This window comes from Chionomys nivalis, chromosome 14 (genome assembly GCF_950005125.1).
Source record: "Chionomys nivalis chromosome 14, mChiNiv1.1, whole genome shotgun sequence".
NCBI classification, from domain to species: domain Eukaryota; kingdom Metazoa; phylum Chordata; class Mammalia; order Rodentia; family Cricetidae; genus Chionomys; species Chionomys nivalis.
In genome coordinates, this window is record NC_080099.1 from 73504666 (window position 1) to 73521509 (window position 16844).

The following is a 16844-nucleotide window of genomic DNA, read 5'->3' on the forward strand; positions in this document are numbered from 1 at the left end:
GATTTTGTTAATTTGCGTATTCCCTCTCCGCCGTTTGATTAGTTTGGATAGGGGTTTATCAATCTTATTGATTTTCTCCATGAACCAGCTTTTTGTTTCATTGATTCTTTGGATTGTTTTCTGTGTTTCTATTTTGTTGATTTCAGCCCTCAGTTTGATTATTTCCAGTCTTCTACCCCTTCTAGGTGAGTCTGCTTCTTTTTTTTCTAGAGCTTTCAGGTGGGCTGTTAAGTCTCCAATGTGTGCTTTCTCTGTTTTTTTTAAGTGGGCAGTTAGTGCTATGAACTTTCCTCTCAGGACTGCTTTCATAGTGTCCCATAGGTTTGAGTAAGTTGTTTCTTTATTTTCATTGTCTTCAAGGAAGAATTTAATTTCTTTCTTTATTCTTCCTTAATCCAGGTATGGTTCAGTAGTTGACTATTCAGTTTCCATGAGTTTGTAGGCTTTCTGGGGGTAGCATTGTTGCTGAATTCTAGCTTTAATCCATGGTGATCTGATAAGATACAGGTGGTTCTTAATATTTTTTTGTAACTGTGGATGTTTGCTTTGTTACCGAGTATGTGGTCGATTTTTGAGAAGGTTCCATGAGCTGCAGAGAAGAAGGTATATTCTTTCCTATTTGGGTGGAATGTTCTATAGATGTCTGTTAAGTCCATTTGATTCATTACCTCCATTAATTCTCTTATTTCTCTGTTAGGTTTCTGTCTACTTGACCTGTCCATTGGTGAGAGAGGAGTATTAAAGTCTCCTACTATTAATGTGTGCGGTTTGATGGCTGCCTTGAGTTTTAACAATGTTTCTTTTACGTACGTGGGTGCTTTTATATTAGGGGCATAGATATTCAGGATTGAGATTTCATCCTGATGAATTGTTCCTGTTATGAGTAGAAAATGTCCCTTTCCATCTCTCCTGATTGATTTAAGTTTGAAGTCAACTTTGTTAGAAATTAGTATGGCCACCCCTGCTTGTTTCTTAGGTCCATTTACTTGATAAGCCTTATCCCAACCCTTTACTCTGAGTAGGTGCCTGTCTTTGTGGTTGAGGTGTGTTTCTTGTAAACAGCAGAATGTTGGATCCTGTTTTCATATCCAATCTCTTAGTCTGTGCCTTTTTATAGGAGAGTTGAGTCCATTGACATTAAGTGATATTAATGACCAGTTGTGGTGGTGCAAATGAATGTAGGCAGATTATATATATATATACAGCTTTAATAAGGAAATAGACTTACAGGACCACAGGTTCCCGTGGAGTACTGGAAAAGCGGAGCAAAAGAAAAGGTCTGCTGGGCTCACGCCCGGCAGCTTTATCCGTAAACATTAGCCCGAGGCGAACACGCCCCCAATGGGTGGGGCTATGTCCCTACATCTCCCCCTTTTGTCTAAATAAGATAGAACCAAACCAAATACAACTATATACAATAATAACAAATAATAAATATAACAAACAATATTGAGAACAAAACTTTTGCTAAACATTCTATCTCAAGGAGTCTAAATAACATAGAGAGTAACTACAATTATATAATCTTCAACTCCGTCAAAGATCTGAGAAGGGAATAAATATTACTTAACAATCGAGAGATATCCAAAATGTGCAACAATTTACAGAGACAACTGACTACCTGGGCAATCACCCAAAGTCTTGTTTGCAATGTCGAGTCAACCAACTTTGGCTAAGGCCTAACATAACTGGCATACCATTATTAAAGGCAAGGAACTTTCTTAGGACTATCCTACCCTGTCTTGGCAAGATAAGACAATCCTGTTTCATCCACTTAGGGATATTCTGTATCTTTGTCAGAAGTTGAGGTATGGGCTTTTCTTAACCCAAAGGCCAGTTCTGCCAAGAAGACAAGCTCCCAGTGGAGTGTCTTTGGTGCTCAACGTTCTCTCGGGAGTAGAGTGGTGTTGCCAGGAGGAATTGTGTCTCTTTGGCACAGAAATTTTAGGTTAGATTAAAGGACATTTTCGACAGCTCTCCGAAGAGGCTGAAGATCATACTATCTATACTAAATATAATCTCTATGTAACTAAAAGACCTGATTAACTTAAAAATAAATATGACAAACATATAATTCTCAATACCTATCTAACTTTGAAGACTAAAAGAATAAACAACTGTGCAATATATGAAGACAATGATCTTCAACTGTAAACAATGTCATAGTATCAGAGGTAGAAATGTACAATGTAATATGGTAGATGTATCAATACAATATAGACAAAGTTATAAGCATACTCATACAAAAATAGAGGTAGGAACACTCACATTCAGTATTCAACATATCAATATACAAGAAACAGTACCAGTACAATTTTCTATAAACAGTAATTCACAAATACCAATCATCCCAAAAAACCAGTTACCCCCTTCTTTTTCCTCTTCTTCTTCTTCTTCTTCATTTTTTTTTTAAAAAAAATATCACCCCATCCCCTCAACCCTAAACCAACCACTAAAAGATGTCCCCAACCCTGAGGGCAAACTCTGTTGGGAGAGGGGATGTCGTCCTCTAAGATTGCTTCTAGCTGACATGGGGGCGACGTTCTTCTTAGGGTGTCCTGTGAAAGCAAATGATGGTAAAATTCCCAAATTAACCTTTGACCTAAGAAAATTGTAACTAGTCTCAGAGCGTTTTGAGAAGGTCCGACCAGAGTGTTGTCAAAAATGTGCACCATTCGAAATTGTCTCTTGTAGTTGGTACCAAAAAACAGGTCTAATATTAGCGCTTTAAAAAAAAAAATTCATGACGTCATAAAAACCAGATGGAGTTGATGTTGTGGGGCCCCATCTTCATCCTGGAAACTTCAAAGATTACTGTAGGAAAATTTGTTGCTTGTTATGGGAAATTTAAACATTAACAACAAGGACATATACTGACATATAAAGAAAGACACAGATATGAGGAAAAGCAAAGAAAGTTTAAGATATATATATATATATATATATATATATATATATAAATTAATACTTACAGAACCAGTCCCTCCATCAGTATTAAATATTAGGGGTCCCTTAAATTCTTTGAAGATGGGTATTTTCCTGTGGAGATAAGAAGAGAACCCTGTCCCCAACCTATCTGTATTACTTACCATCAGTATGATTGCCATCCATGCGATTGAATTGTTATTTATCATTCCCAACTGGCTTTTCTTCATCAAAACGAACCTTTATCAATTTTGATGGAATCCACAATTTTTCCTCACCTGTGGAGACAAGAGCAAATCCCCTTCCCCAACGCAGCACATCTCCTGGCTTCCATTGTGAGGTCAGCACGTCCTTGAAATAAACTGGTTGATTTAGTTCAGTAGACTTTTCCATTATCCAATGTCTTTCTGCAGCCGATGTTCCCTTCTCATTAGCGTTGAGGAAATTCAAGGTTAACAAAGCATTATGTAACCTATTTCTGGGGGTGTTTTCCACCCCTTTCTGTTTGTTCAACATATCCTTTATAGTTCGATTTGATCTTTCTATGACTGCTTGACCTGTAGGATTGTATGGTATACCTGTAACATGCTTGATATTGTAATAATCAAAAAACCGTTTCATTTTCCTAGAGACATAAGCAGGACCATTATCTGTCTTTATTTGTGTAGGTATACCCATGATAGCCATGACTTCTAATAAATGAGTGATAACTGAATCAGCTTTTTCTGAACTTAAGGCCGTTGCCCACTGAAAGCCTGAATACGTGTCAATGGTGTGATGAACATATTTTAATTTGCCAAATTCTGCAAAGTGGAACACATCCATCTGCCAGATTTCATTCCTTTGGGTGCCCTTTGGATTAGCCCCTGTAGGCAGTGGCGTTTGGTTATAGAAAGAGCAAGTAGGGCATTTCTTTACAATCTCCCTAGCTTGCTGCCATGTAATAGAAAACTCTTTTTTCAAACCTTTGCTATTAACATGATGTTTTTTATGAAATCCAGAGGCTTGTAGCACACTACCAATCAATAATTGATCAATTTCTGCATTACCTTGTGCTAGAGGACCTGGCAGACCCGTATGGGATCGGATGTGTGTTATGTACATAGGGCAAAGCCTGTTCCTAATCAAATCTTGCACCTGGATAAACAAAGAGGTTAGTTCTGTATCATCAGGTATAAATTCAGCAGTTTCAATATGTAAAATAACTCTTTCTGCATATTGTGAATCAGTAACTATATTAATAGGTTCTTTAAAATCCCTTAGCACCATAAGAATGGGATATAATTCTGCCTTCTGGACAGAATCATAAGGACTTTGTTCCACCTTATCCAAGTCTTCTGATTTGTAACCTGCCTTCCCTGATTTATTGGCATCAGTATAGAACATACGGGCTCCAGTTATTGGAGTATCACGGACGATACAAGGAAGGATCCAAGAAGTTCTCTTTATGAAGTTAAGCCTCTTGTTTTTGGATAGTTGTTATTAATGTCTCCCAAGAAATTAGCACAAGCTCTTTGCCATGGTTCATTATCTTCCCATAATTTCTTTAGTTCATCAGCAGTGAAAGGCACTATAATTTCTGCTGGGTCTATGCCTGCTAGTTGACGAAGTCTCAACTTGCCTTTTATAATTAACTCAGAGACTTTTTCTACATAAGTTTTCAGTTTCTTACTTGGTTTATGTGGTAAAGAGATCCATTCCAAGATAATATCATCTCTCTGCATTAAAATTCCTGTAGGGGAAATTTTTGATGGTAGTATGACGAGAATACAGTCGAGCTCTGGATTTACCCTATCCACATGTGCCTGTTGTAATTTTTCCTCAATCATCGTCAGTTCCTTTTCTGCTTCAGCTGTTAATTCTCTGGGACTGTTTAAATCTTTGTCACCATCCAAGGTTTTGTTCAAATGAATTATTAGATCAGGTGTTATCCCAATAGCTGGCCGTAGACTGGAAATGTCCCCTAATAGTCTTTGAAAGTCATTAAGAGTCCGTAGGCGATCTCTCCGAATTTGTGCCTTTTGTGTCTTAATTTTTTGTAAACCTATTTTATAACCTAAATAATTAACAGAATCTCCCTTCTGAATCTTTTCAGGAGCAATTTGCAATCCCCATTTTGGTAAAAGTATTTTTATTTCTTCAAACAGTCTGTTCAAGGTATCCATGTTTGAATCGGATAACAAAATGTCGTCCATGTAATGATATACTATCGATTTGGGAAATTTCTTGCGTATTATTTGCAATGGTTGATTCACAAAATATTGGCACAGGGAGGGGCTATTTAACATACCCTGGGGGAGGACGGCCCAGTGGTACCTCCTCGAAGGTTGAGAATTATTATAAGTAGGCACTGTGAAGGCAAATTTTTCTCTATCTTCTTTTTGTAAAGGTATAGTGAAAAAACAATCCTTTAAATCAATAACTATGAGAGGCCATCCTTTTGGCAATAAAGAGGGCAAAGGAATTCCAGATTGCAGAGGGCCCATAGGTTGAATAACCTTGTTGATAGCCCTGAGATCTGTCACCATTCTCCATTTACCTGATTTTTTCTTAACCACAAATACAGGAGAATTCCAAGGGCTGGTAGATTCTTCTATATGTCCAGCATCTAATTGCTCTTGTACCAACTGTTCTAAAGCCTGTAACTTTTCCTCAGCTAAAGGCCATTGCTTTGTCCATATTGGTTTCTCAGTCAACCATTTTAAAGGCAAGGCTGTTGGTATCTCTGAAGGGACATCAATTGCTTGTTCTTGTACAGCCCGAATGGCCGGTTTTCTCCGTTTGTAATATCTTTTAATATTATCCCCAGAAATATAGGCTCTAGAAGTAGCAGGAATGTTAATTTGGGTATTCCATTGTTGTAATAGGTCACAACCCCATAAATTCATTGCAATATTGGCTACATATGGCCTTAATTTTCCTATTTGTCCCTCTGGACCTATACATTCAACCCATCTCGTGCTCTGCCTTACTCGAGATAGGGTTCCAATTCCCAGGAGCTGAACATTTACGTTTTGAAGAGGCCAATATGGATGCCAAGATTCTGGGGTAATGATACTTACATCCGCACCTGTGTCCAGCAGGCCAGTAATAAAAATGCCATTTACACACACTCTCAGCTTTGGTCTTTGGTCATTTATAGAAGTTTGCCAAAACACACGGAACTCATCTTTCTGATCATTATTGCTTGTAACAGTAGGCATGGGGCTTTCTAATTGTCCTGACGAGTCACGTTCTCTGTAGTAACTGGAAATGACTGAACCGTGTTTGCCATGGGGGCCTGTGAGGCCCCCCCCTCTCACGTTTCCCATCTGTATCAGGTTGCCTTGTCTATCTCTTGTAGACCTGCACTCATTCGTCCAGTGTCTGCCCTTTCCACATCTTCTACATAAACCCGAAGGCTGAGTCCTCCTATTTCTGTTATTTCTAGAAGATGCATTATTATTATTTCTGAAAATCCATTGTCTACAATTCCTTTTCATATGACCCATTTTGCCACAATTAAAACATTTGGTATTCTGATGTCTCCTTTTACCATTGGAAATTGCTTCTTCTACCCATGCTTCAGTGCCATAGTCAAATGTATCAACATCTAGTGTATGCAAGACCCATTCTTCTAATGGCGCTGATCTGAGCTTTAAAGGTCCCAAAATACTTTTGCATTCCACATTTGCATTTTCATAAGCCAAAGTCTCGATCATTATACGTCTTGCTTCTGGGCCAGATATCCCTATTTGTACAGCTTTAGTTATTCTTTGTAAAAAGTCACTAAAGGGTTCTTTCTGACCCTGTTTAACTCTGACAAATGATTCCATCCTCTGTCCTGGGTCTTGCACCCTGTCCCAAGCCCTTAAGGCTGCTGTAGTACACACGGAGAGTATGTTTTCATCCAAATTAGCTTGTTCCTGAGGCTCAGAAAATAGCCCCTCTCCCAAAATTTGATCTATGGAAATCTCAATTCCCTTTGCTCTTTCCTGCTGTTCTAAAAGTCTAGCCTCTTGCCTGAATAAGCATTTTCATTTCAATTGCGTTCCACTCTCAAGGACAGCAGAGCTCAGTTGAAACCAGTCAGAGGGTGTGACCTTATTCGTCGTGGCCCAAGATCTTAGCATCTCTTTAACAAAAGAGGCATTCATTCCAAAAGTCATTACAGCCTGTTTAATTTCTTTGAGATCATTCATACGGACAGGTTCCCATGTATCTTCCTTGATGACCCTAGGGTTTCTGGAACCAACTACTTTCTCGGTTGTTACAACAGGAAAGGCAGGTAGAACTGTAGGTAGAGCTTTGTGGGAATTGTCCCGGAGGGATTTACCTACAGATTTAGTTAAAATATGCCTTTCTACCTCTTGCTCTTCTTCCTCAGAATTTAGAAATTCCTCAATCTTTTCAATTCTATTCACCATTGCCTTCTTTAATGTCTGAATCTCCTGTCCAGAATTATGTTCTAAAGCCTTCATTGAGGATTCTAAAGTATGAAGTTTGTCCATTAGAGATAACGTCTCATCTTTGGACATAATTTTTATAGCATATACCGTGCCTTCTTGTATAGATAATCTTTCTGTCAATCTGTCATAAGCTTTAGACAAAATCCGATTGTCACATTCAGCAGTTTTGATTCTCTCAGTTAATGTTTCTGTTCCTACTGAAAGGGACTGAAGCTTACGATCCAAATCAGCTGTTCCTTCTTCCATAGTAATAAATTTCTCCTTAATATCAGCCGTTAATATTTAAGTACCTACTGAAAGGGACTGAAGCTTACGATCCAAATCAGCTGTTCCCTCTTCCATAGTAATGAATTTCTCCTTAACATCAGCCTGTACCTCTTCTAAATTTTTTTTCAGTTTGTCGAGTTGTGTTAAACAAAGATATGTTCTCTGCCTGGAGAACTTCAAACTGATTTTTGAGAAGATTGTTGTCATTCTCAATTGTTTTTAAGCGTTCAACCTCGTCTCGTAAAGACTTTATCATATTTCTATTATCAAACCATACAGTACCAAGGAAAACTACGAATCCCAGAAAGATCCATATCTGTGGGCTGACAGACACTTCTTGTAAAATCTCCCACATGGTACAACTGAAAAGGCTGTTAAAGTCTTGAATGGTAATGTTTTCAGACATTTTTCTTATTTATAAAAGAAAATTATGTACCTGTAATGAAGTTTTCCTGCCAGTGGTGGCTAAAGAAATGCACCTGAGTCCACGTGGTCTAAGCCAGAGCCGGTCTGAAACAATTAACTCAAAACAAAAATTATTGTACTGCCTGTTAAGGGAAGGGGTTGGCGGCTTTTTCTTCAAAACCGCAGGTGCTTCCCTTAAATCAGGCAGTGAGGGTTTGGAAGAAGCAGGGAGCTATTAACTGCTCTGTGGGGGGTCGCTGCTCTGCGACTGTAGTGGCCTGGAGTGGGGAAGGGAAAGCGAGCAGTGAGCACGCTGTAAATCGCCTTCCTGAGCTCAGGCAACTAGCTGGGAAAGGTGGAGCTTGCGCCCCCCCTGTGCCGGGTCGGGGCAAAAATAGCCTGACGTTGGGACGCCAAATGTGGTGGCGCAAATGAATGTAGACAGATTATATAGATATATACAGCATTAATAAGGAAATAGACTTACAGGACCACAGGTTCCCGCTGAGTACTGGAAAAGCGAGCGAAAGAAAAGGGCTGCTGGGCTCACGCCCGGCAGCTTTATCCGTAAAAATTAGCCCGAGGCGAACACGCCCCCAATGGGTGGGGCTATGTCCCTACAACCAGTGGTTGTTAACTCCGGTCATTTTTTTAGTTGTAAATTTTGTGTGTTTCCCTTCTTTGTGTTGCGCTGGTGAAGGGTCTCTAGTTGTCTGAGATATTGTGATCATTGTTGGACTCCTTGGTTAGTGATTTTCCTTCTATTACTTTCTGTAAGGCTGGATTTGTGGCTACGTATTGTTTAAATTTGTTTTTATCCTGGAAATTTTTGTTTTCTCCATTTATAGTGAACGAAAGCTTGGCTGGGTATAGTAGTCTGGGCTTGCATCCATGGTCTCTTAGTTTCTGCAGTACATCTATCCAGGACCTTCTGGCTTTCATGGTTTCCATAGAGAAGTCAGGTGTAAGTCTGATAGGTTTACCTTTATAAGTAACTTGGCCTTTTTCCTTCGCTGCTCTTAGTATTCTTTCTTTATTCTGTATGCTTTGTGTTTTGATTATTATATGGCGAGATGATGTTTTTTTTTGATCCAGCCTATTCGGTGTTCTGTATGCTTCTTGAACCTTCATAGGTATATATTTCTTTAGGTTGGGAAAGTTTTCTTCTATAATTTTACTAAATATATTTTCTGGACCTTTGAGCTGCGCTTCTTCTCCTTCTTCTATTCCTATTATTCTTAGGTTTGGTCTTTTTTTTTTTTTAAATACAGAAGAAAAGCAGAAATCTTGTATTTATTTATAAGTCATACATATTTTTTTTCTTTTTTTATTCTTTTTTAATTAAAATTTCCAACTGCTCCCCGTTTCCCTTTTCCCTCCCCTCCTCCCACACATTACCCCCTCCCCCCACTCCCCTCCCCCATCCCCACTCCTCTTCTCCTCCGCCCAGTCCATTCCCCCTCCCTCTCGATACTGTAGAGCAGTCCAAATTCCCTGCCCTACAGGAAGACCAAGGTCCTCCCACTTCCATCCAGGCCCAGGAAGGTGAGCATCCAAACAGGCTAAGCTCCCACAAAGCCAGTTCATGTATTAGGATCGAAACCTAGTGCCATTGTCCTTGGCTTCTCATCAGCCTTCATTGTCCGCCATGTTCAGAGAGTCCAGTTTCAACCCATGCTTATTCAGTCCCAGTCCAGCTGGCCTTGAAGAGCTCCCAATAGATCAGTTCCACTGTCACAGTGGGTGGGTGCATGCCTCGTGGTCCTGATTTCCTTGCTCATGTTCTCCCTCCTTCTGCTCCTCATTTGAACCTTAAGAGCTCAGACAGTTGCTCCAATTTGGGTCTCTGTCTCTCTCTCGATCTAACGGCAGTTGAAAGTTCCTGTGCCATTCTCCTTGGCCTCTTGTCAGCTCTCATTGTCCACCACATTCCGAGAGTCCGGTTTTAGCCCATGTTTTTTCAGTAGCAGTCCAGCTGACCTTGGTGAGCTCCCAATAGATCGGCCCCACTGTCTCAGTGGTTGGGTGCACCCCTCATGGTCCTGACTTCTTGTTCATGTTCTCTCTCCCTCTGCTCCTCATTATAACCTTGGGAGCTCAGTCCAGTGCTCCAGTGTGGGTCTCTGGCTCTATCTCCATCCATCGCTAGATGAAGGTTTTATGGCGATATGCAAGATATTCATCAGTATGATTATAGGATAGGTTCATTTCAGGTTCCCTATCCTCAGGTGCCCCAAGGAACTAACTGGGGACATTGCCCTGGGCATCTGGTAGCCATTCCAAGTTCAAGTCTCTTGCCACCCCTTAGGTGGCTCCCTTACCTAAGGTATGAATTTCCCTGCTCCCCTATCCAACCTTCCTTTATCCCCAATAACCCCGATTCCCACAGTTCCCTTCATCCTCTCCTTCACAGTTTTCTCTCCCCATCACCCCTCATCCCCATCCCACCCCACCCCCAAGATTCCAATTTTTTGCCCATCAGTCATGTCTATTTCCCATAGCTGGGAGGATATCTATATGTTTTTCCTTGGGTTTACCCTCTTGTTTAGCTTCTTTAGGATCACAAATTATAGACTCAGTGGCCCCTATCCATGGCTAGAAACCAATTATGAGTGAGTACATCCCATGATCTTCTTTTTGGGTCTGGGTTACCTCACTAAGGATCGTATTTTCTATTTCCATCCATTTGCGTGCAAAATTCGAGAAGTCATTGTTTTTTACCGCAGAGTAGTACTCTAATGTGTATATATTCCACACTTTCTTCATCCATTCTTCCATTGAAGGGCATCTAGGTTGCTTCCAGGTTCTGGCTATTACAAATAATGCTGCTATGAACATAGTTGGACAAATGCTTTTGTCATATGATAGGGCAAATCTTGGGTATATTCCCAAGAGTGGTATTGCTGGGTCCAGGGGTAGGTTGATCCCAATTTTTCTGAGAAACCGCCACACTGATTTCCAAAGTGGTTGCACAAGTTTGCAGTCCCACCAGCAATGGATGAGTGTACCCCTTTCTCCACAACCTCTCCAGCAGAGGCTATCCTTGGTGTTTTTGATTTTAGCCATTCTGACAGGTGTAAGATGATATCTCAAAGTTGTTTTGATTTGCATTTCTCTGATCGCTAAGGAGGTTGGGCATGACCTTAAGTATCTTTTGGCCATTTTAACTTCTTCTGTTGAGAATTCTCTGTTCAGTTCAGTGCCCCATTTTTTAATTGGGTTAATTATCCTTTTAAAGTCTAGTTTCTTGAGTTCTTTATATATTTTGGAGATCAGACCTTTGTCTGTTGCGGGGTTGGTGAAGATCTTCTCCCAGTCAGTAGGCTGCCTTTTTGTCTTAATGACAGTGTCCTTTGCTTTACAGAAGCTTCTCAGTTTCAGGAGGTCCCATTTATTCAATGTTGCCCTTAATGTCTGTGCTGCTGGGGTTATACATAGGAAGCGATCTCCAGTGCCCATATGTTGTAGGGTACTTCCCATTTTCTCTTCTATCAGGTTCAGTGTGTTCAGATTGATATTGAGGTCTTTGATCCGTTTGGACTTGAGTTTTGTGCATGGTGATAGATATGGGTCTATTTTCATTCTTCTACAGGTTGACATCCAATTGTGCCAGCACCATTTGTTGAAGATGCTTTCTTTCTTCCATTGTATACTTTTAGCTCCTTTATCGAAAATCAGTTGTTCATAGGTTTGTGGGTTAAAATCCGGGTCTTCTATACGATTCCATTGGTCGACTGCTCTGTTTTTATGCCAGTACCACGCTGTTTTCATTACTGTAGCTCTGTAATAGAGTTTGAAGTCAGGGATGGTAATGACTCCAGAAGTTCCTTTATTGTATAAGATTGTTTTGGCTATCCTGGGTTTTTTGTTTCTCCATATAAAGTTGATTATTGTCCTTTCAAGATCTGTGAAGAATTTTGATGGGATTTTAATGTGGATTGCATTGAATCTATAAATTGCCCTTGGTAGAATTGCCATTTTTACTATGTTGATTCTCCCAATCCAAGAGCAAGGGAGATCCTTCCATTTTCTGGTATCCTTTTCAATTTCTTTCTTCAATGCCTTAAAGTTTTTGTCAAATAGATCTTTCACTTCCTTGGTTAGAGTTACCCCACGATATTTTATGCTGTTTGTGGCTATAGTGAAAGGTGATGATTCTCTTATTTCTCTCTCTGCTTCAGGATCCTTTGTGTATAAGAGGGCGACTGATTTTTTGGAGTTGATCTTTTATCCTGCCACATTACTAAAGGCGTTTATCAGCTGTAGGAGTTCTTTGGAGAAGTTTTTGGGGTCGCTCATGTACACTATCATATCATCTGCAAATAATGCAAGTTTAACTTCTTCCTTTCCAATTTGAATCCCCTTTATCCCCTTATGTTGTCTTATTGCTATTGCTAAAACTTCGAGAACTATATTGAAGAGGTATGGAGAGAGTGGACAGCCTTGGCGTGTTCCTGATTTTAGTGGGATGGCTTTAAGTTTCTCTCCATTTAATTTGATATTAGCTGTCGGCTTGCTGTATATAGCTTTAATTATATTTAGGTATGACCCTTGTATCCCTAATCTCTCCAAGACTTTTATCATAAAGGGATGTTGAATTTTGTCAAATGCTTTTTCAGCATCTAATGAAAGGATCATATGGTTTTTTTCTTTCAGTTTATTTATATGATGTATTACATTGATAGATTTGCGTATGTTAAACCAGCCCTGCATCACTGGTATGAAGCCTACTTGATCATAATGGATAATTTTTCTAATGTGTTCTTGGATTCGGTTTGCCAGAATTTTGTTGAGGATTTTTGCGTCGATGTTCATGAGTGAGATTGGCCTGTAATTCTCTTTCTTGGTTGGGTCTTTGTGTGGTTTTGGTATCAGAGTTACTGTAGCTTCATAAAAGGAATTTGGCAATGACTCTTCTGTTTCTATATTGTGAAATACATTAAGGAGAATAGGTATTAGGTCTTCTTGGAAGTTCTGGTAGAATTCCGCATTGAAACCATCTGGTCCTGGACTTTTTTTGGAAGGGAGGTTTTTGATAACCGCTTCTAATTGTTCACGACTAACAGGTCTATTTAGGTTGTTCACCTGGTCCTGGTTTAACTTTGGTAAATGGTATTTATCTAAAAAAGCGTCCATTTCTTTTGCATTTTCCAGTTTTGTGGCATACAGGCTTTTGTAGTAAGATCTAATGATTCTCTGAATTTCCTCTGTGTCTGTGGTTATGTCTCCCTTTTCATTTCTGATCTTATTAATTTGCAAATTCTCTCTCTGCCGTTTGATTAGTTTGGATAGGGGTTTATCAATCTTGTTGATTTTCTCCAGGAACCAGCTTTTTGATTCATTGATTCTTTCAATTGTTTTCTGTGTTTCTATTTTGTTGATTTCAGCCCTCAGTTTGATTATTTCCAGTCTTCTACCCCTTCTAGGTGAGTCTGCTTCTCTTTTTTCTAGAGCTTTCAGGTGGGCTGTTAAGTCTCCAATGTGTGCTTTCTCTGTTTTCTTTAAGTGGGCAGTTAGTGCTATGAACTTTCCTCTCGGAACTGCTTTCATAGTGTCCCATAGGTTTGAGTATGTTGTTTCTTTATTTTCATTGTCTTCAAGGAAGAGTTTAATTTCTTTCTTTATTTCTTCCTTAATCCAGGTATGGTTCAGTAGTTGACTATTCAGTTTCCATGAGTTTGTAGGCTTTCTGGGGGTAGCATTGTTGCTGAATTCTAGCTTTAATCCATGGTGATCTGATAAGATACAGGTGGTTCTTAATATTTTTTTGTAACTGTGGATGTTTGCTTTGTTACCGAGTATGTGGTCGATTTTTGAGAAGGTTCCATGATCTGCAGAGAAGAAGGTATATTCTTTCCTATTTGGGTGGAATATTCTATAGATGTCTGTTAAGTCCATTTGATTCATTACCTCCATTAATTCTCTTATTTCTCTGTTGGGTTTCTGTCTACTTGACCTGTCCATTGGTGAGAGAGGAGTATTAAAGTCTCCTACTATTAATGTGTGCGGTTTGATGGCTGCCTTGAGTTTTAACAATGTTTCTTTTACGTACGTGGGTGCTTTTATATTAGGGGCATAGATATTCAGGATTGAGATTTCATCCTGATGAATTGTTCCTGTTATGAGTAGAAAATGTCCCTCTCCATCTCTTCTGATTGATTTAAGTTTGAAGTCAAGTTTGTTAGAAATTAGTATGGCCACACCTGCTTGTTTCCTAGGTCCATTTACTTGATAAGCCTTATCCCAGCCCTTTACCCTGAGTAGGTGCCTGTCTTTGTGGTTGAGGTGTGTTTCTTGTAAACAGCAGAATGTTGGATCCTGTTTTCGTATCCAATCTCTTAGTCTGTGCCTTTTTATAGGTGAGTTGAGTCCATTGACATTAAGTGATATTAATGACCAGTGGTTGTTAACTCCGGTCATTTTTTTTAGTAGTAGATTTTGTGTGTTTCCCTTTATTGAGATGTGCTGGTAAAGGGTTTCTAGATGTCTGAGTTACTGTGGTCATTGTTGGACTCCTTGATTAGTGATTTTCCTTCTATTACTTTCTGTAAGGCTGGATTTGTGGCTACGTATTGTTTAAATTTGTTTTTATCCTGGAAAATTTTGTTTTCTCCATTTATAGTGAACGAAAGCTTGGCTGGGTATAGTAGTCTGGGCTTGCATCCATGGTCTCTTAGTTTCTGCAGTACATCTATCCAGGACCTTCTGGCTTTCATGGTTTCCATAGAGAAGTCAGGTGTAAGTCTGATAGGTTTACCTTTATAAGTAACTTGGCCTTTTTCCTTCGCTGCTCTTAGTATTCTTTCTTTATTCTGTATGCTTTGTGTTTTGATTATTATATGGCGAGAGGATGTTTTTTTTTGATCCAGCCTATTCGGTGTTCTGTATGCTTCTTGAACCTTCATAGGTATATCTTTCTTTAGGTTGGGAAAGTTTTCTTCTATAATTTTATTAAATATATTTTCTGGACCGTTGAGCTGCGCTTCTTCTCCTTCTTCTATTCCTATTATTCTTAGGTTTGGTCTTTTTATTGTGTCCCATATTTCCTGAATGTTTTGTGATGAGAATTTGTTGGCCTTGCTGTTTTCTTTGATCAGCGTGTTTATTTTCTCTATGGTATCTTCAGAATCTGAGATTCTTTCTTCTATCTCTTGTATTCTGTTGGTTATGCTTGCTTCTGTAGTCTCTATTCGTTTACCTAGATTTTCCCTGTCCAGCTGGCCTTCTGTTTGTGTTTTCTTCTTTGCCTCCATTTCAGTTTTTAAGTCTTGAACTGTTTCCATTATCTGTTTGATTGTTTTTCCTTGGTTTCCTAGGGTATCATTCACTGATTTACTCAATTCTTCAAACTTTCTGTTATACTTCTCATCCATTTCTATAAGGGCATTTTTTACATGCTGTTTAAGGGCGTCAATCACTTTCATAAAGTCAATTTTATCTACTTCTTCATGATTAAGGTGTTCATGTCCACCTGTTGTGAGGTCGCTGGGTTCTGGTGGTTTCATATAGCTTTTCAGATTGTTGGGTGAATTCTTGCATTGGCGCCTGCCCATCTCTTTCTCTGAATGCTCCCCTATGGATCTTCTTTTACCGGATCAGGTCTCCTTGCCTACTGATGTACTTTCCCAGTGATGGCACCCTGAAGTGATAGCTCTCCTGGTGCTCCAGTGATGTCTCTCCTGTTACCAATATCAGATCTCCGTGCCCAAAGACGGCAATCCTGGTACCCCGATTAGCTCTACCACTGATGGCTCTCCTGGTGCCAAGAGCAGGTCTCCGTGCAGGTTGGGTAGTTCGTAAACAAAGGCCTTACCTTGTTTGGTGCAGGCAGGCCAGTGAACCAAAGGAAGTCTCGCCTGCCTACTTGCCCTGAGGATTTGCCCCCAGCGCCAGACAGACTGAGCTGGATGGTGTTATGTGCCCAAAGAGGAAAGGGGGCGGAAGGAAGAAGGGTTCAGGATGCAAGCTGGGTGGGACAAGAAAAGAGAGGCAGTATGCAGGGTGTAGAGCCCCTGCAGGGAGCCCCTTGTTGAGGATTTTTGCGTCGATGTTCATGAGTGAGATTGGCCTGTAATTCTCTTTCTTGGTTGGGTCTTTGTGTGGTTTTAGTATCAGAGTTACTGTAGCTTCATAAAAGGAATTTGGCAATGACTCTTCTGTTTCTATATTGTGAAATACATTAAGGAGAATAGGTATTAGGTCTTCTTGGACGTTCTGGTAGAATTCCGCATTGAAACCATCTGGTCCTGGACTTTTTTTGGAAGGAAGTTTTTGATAACCGCTTCTAATTCTTCACGACTAACAGGTCTATTTAGGTTGTTCACCTGGTCCTGGTTTAACTTTGGTAAATGGTATTTATCTAAAAAAGCGTCCATTTCTTTTGCATTTTCCAGTTTTGTGGCATACAGGCTTTTGTAGTAAGATCTAATGATTCTCTGAATTTCCTCTGTGTCTGTGGTTATGTCTTCCTTTTCATTTCTGATCTTATTAATTTCCAAATTCTCTCTCTGCCGTTTGATTAGTTTGGATAGGGGTTTATCAATCTTGTTGATTTTCTCCAGGAACCAGCTTTTTGATTCATTGATTCTTTCAATTGTTTTCTGTGTTTCTATTTTGTTGATTTCAGCCCTCAGTTTGATTATTTCCAGTCTTCTACCCCTTCTAGGTGAGTCTGCTTCTTTTTTTCTAGAGCTTTCAGGTGGGCTGTTAAGTCTCCAATGTGTGCTTTCTCTGTTTTCTTTAAGTGGGCAGTTAGTGCTATGAACTTTCCTCTCGGAACTGCTTTCATAGTGTCCCATA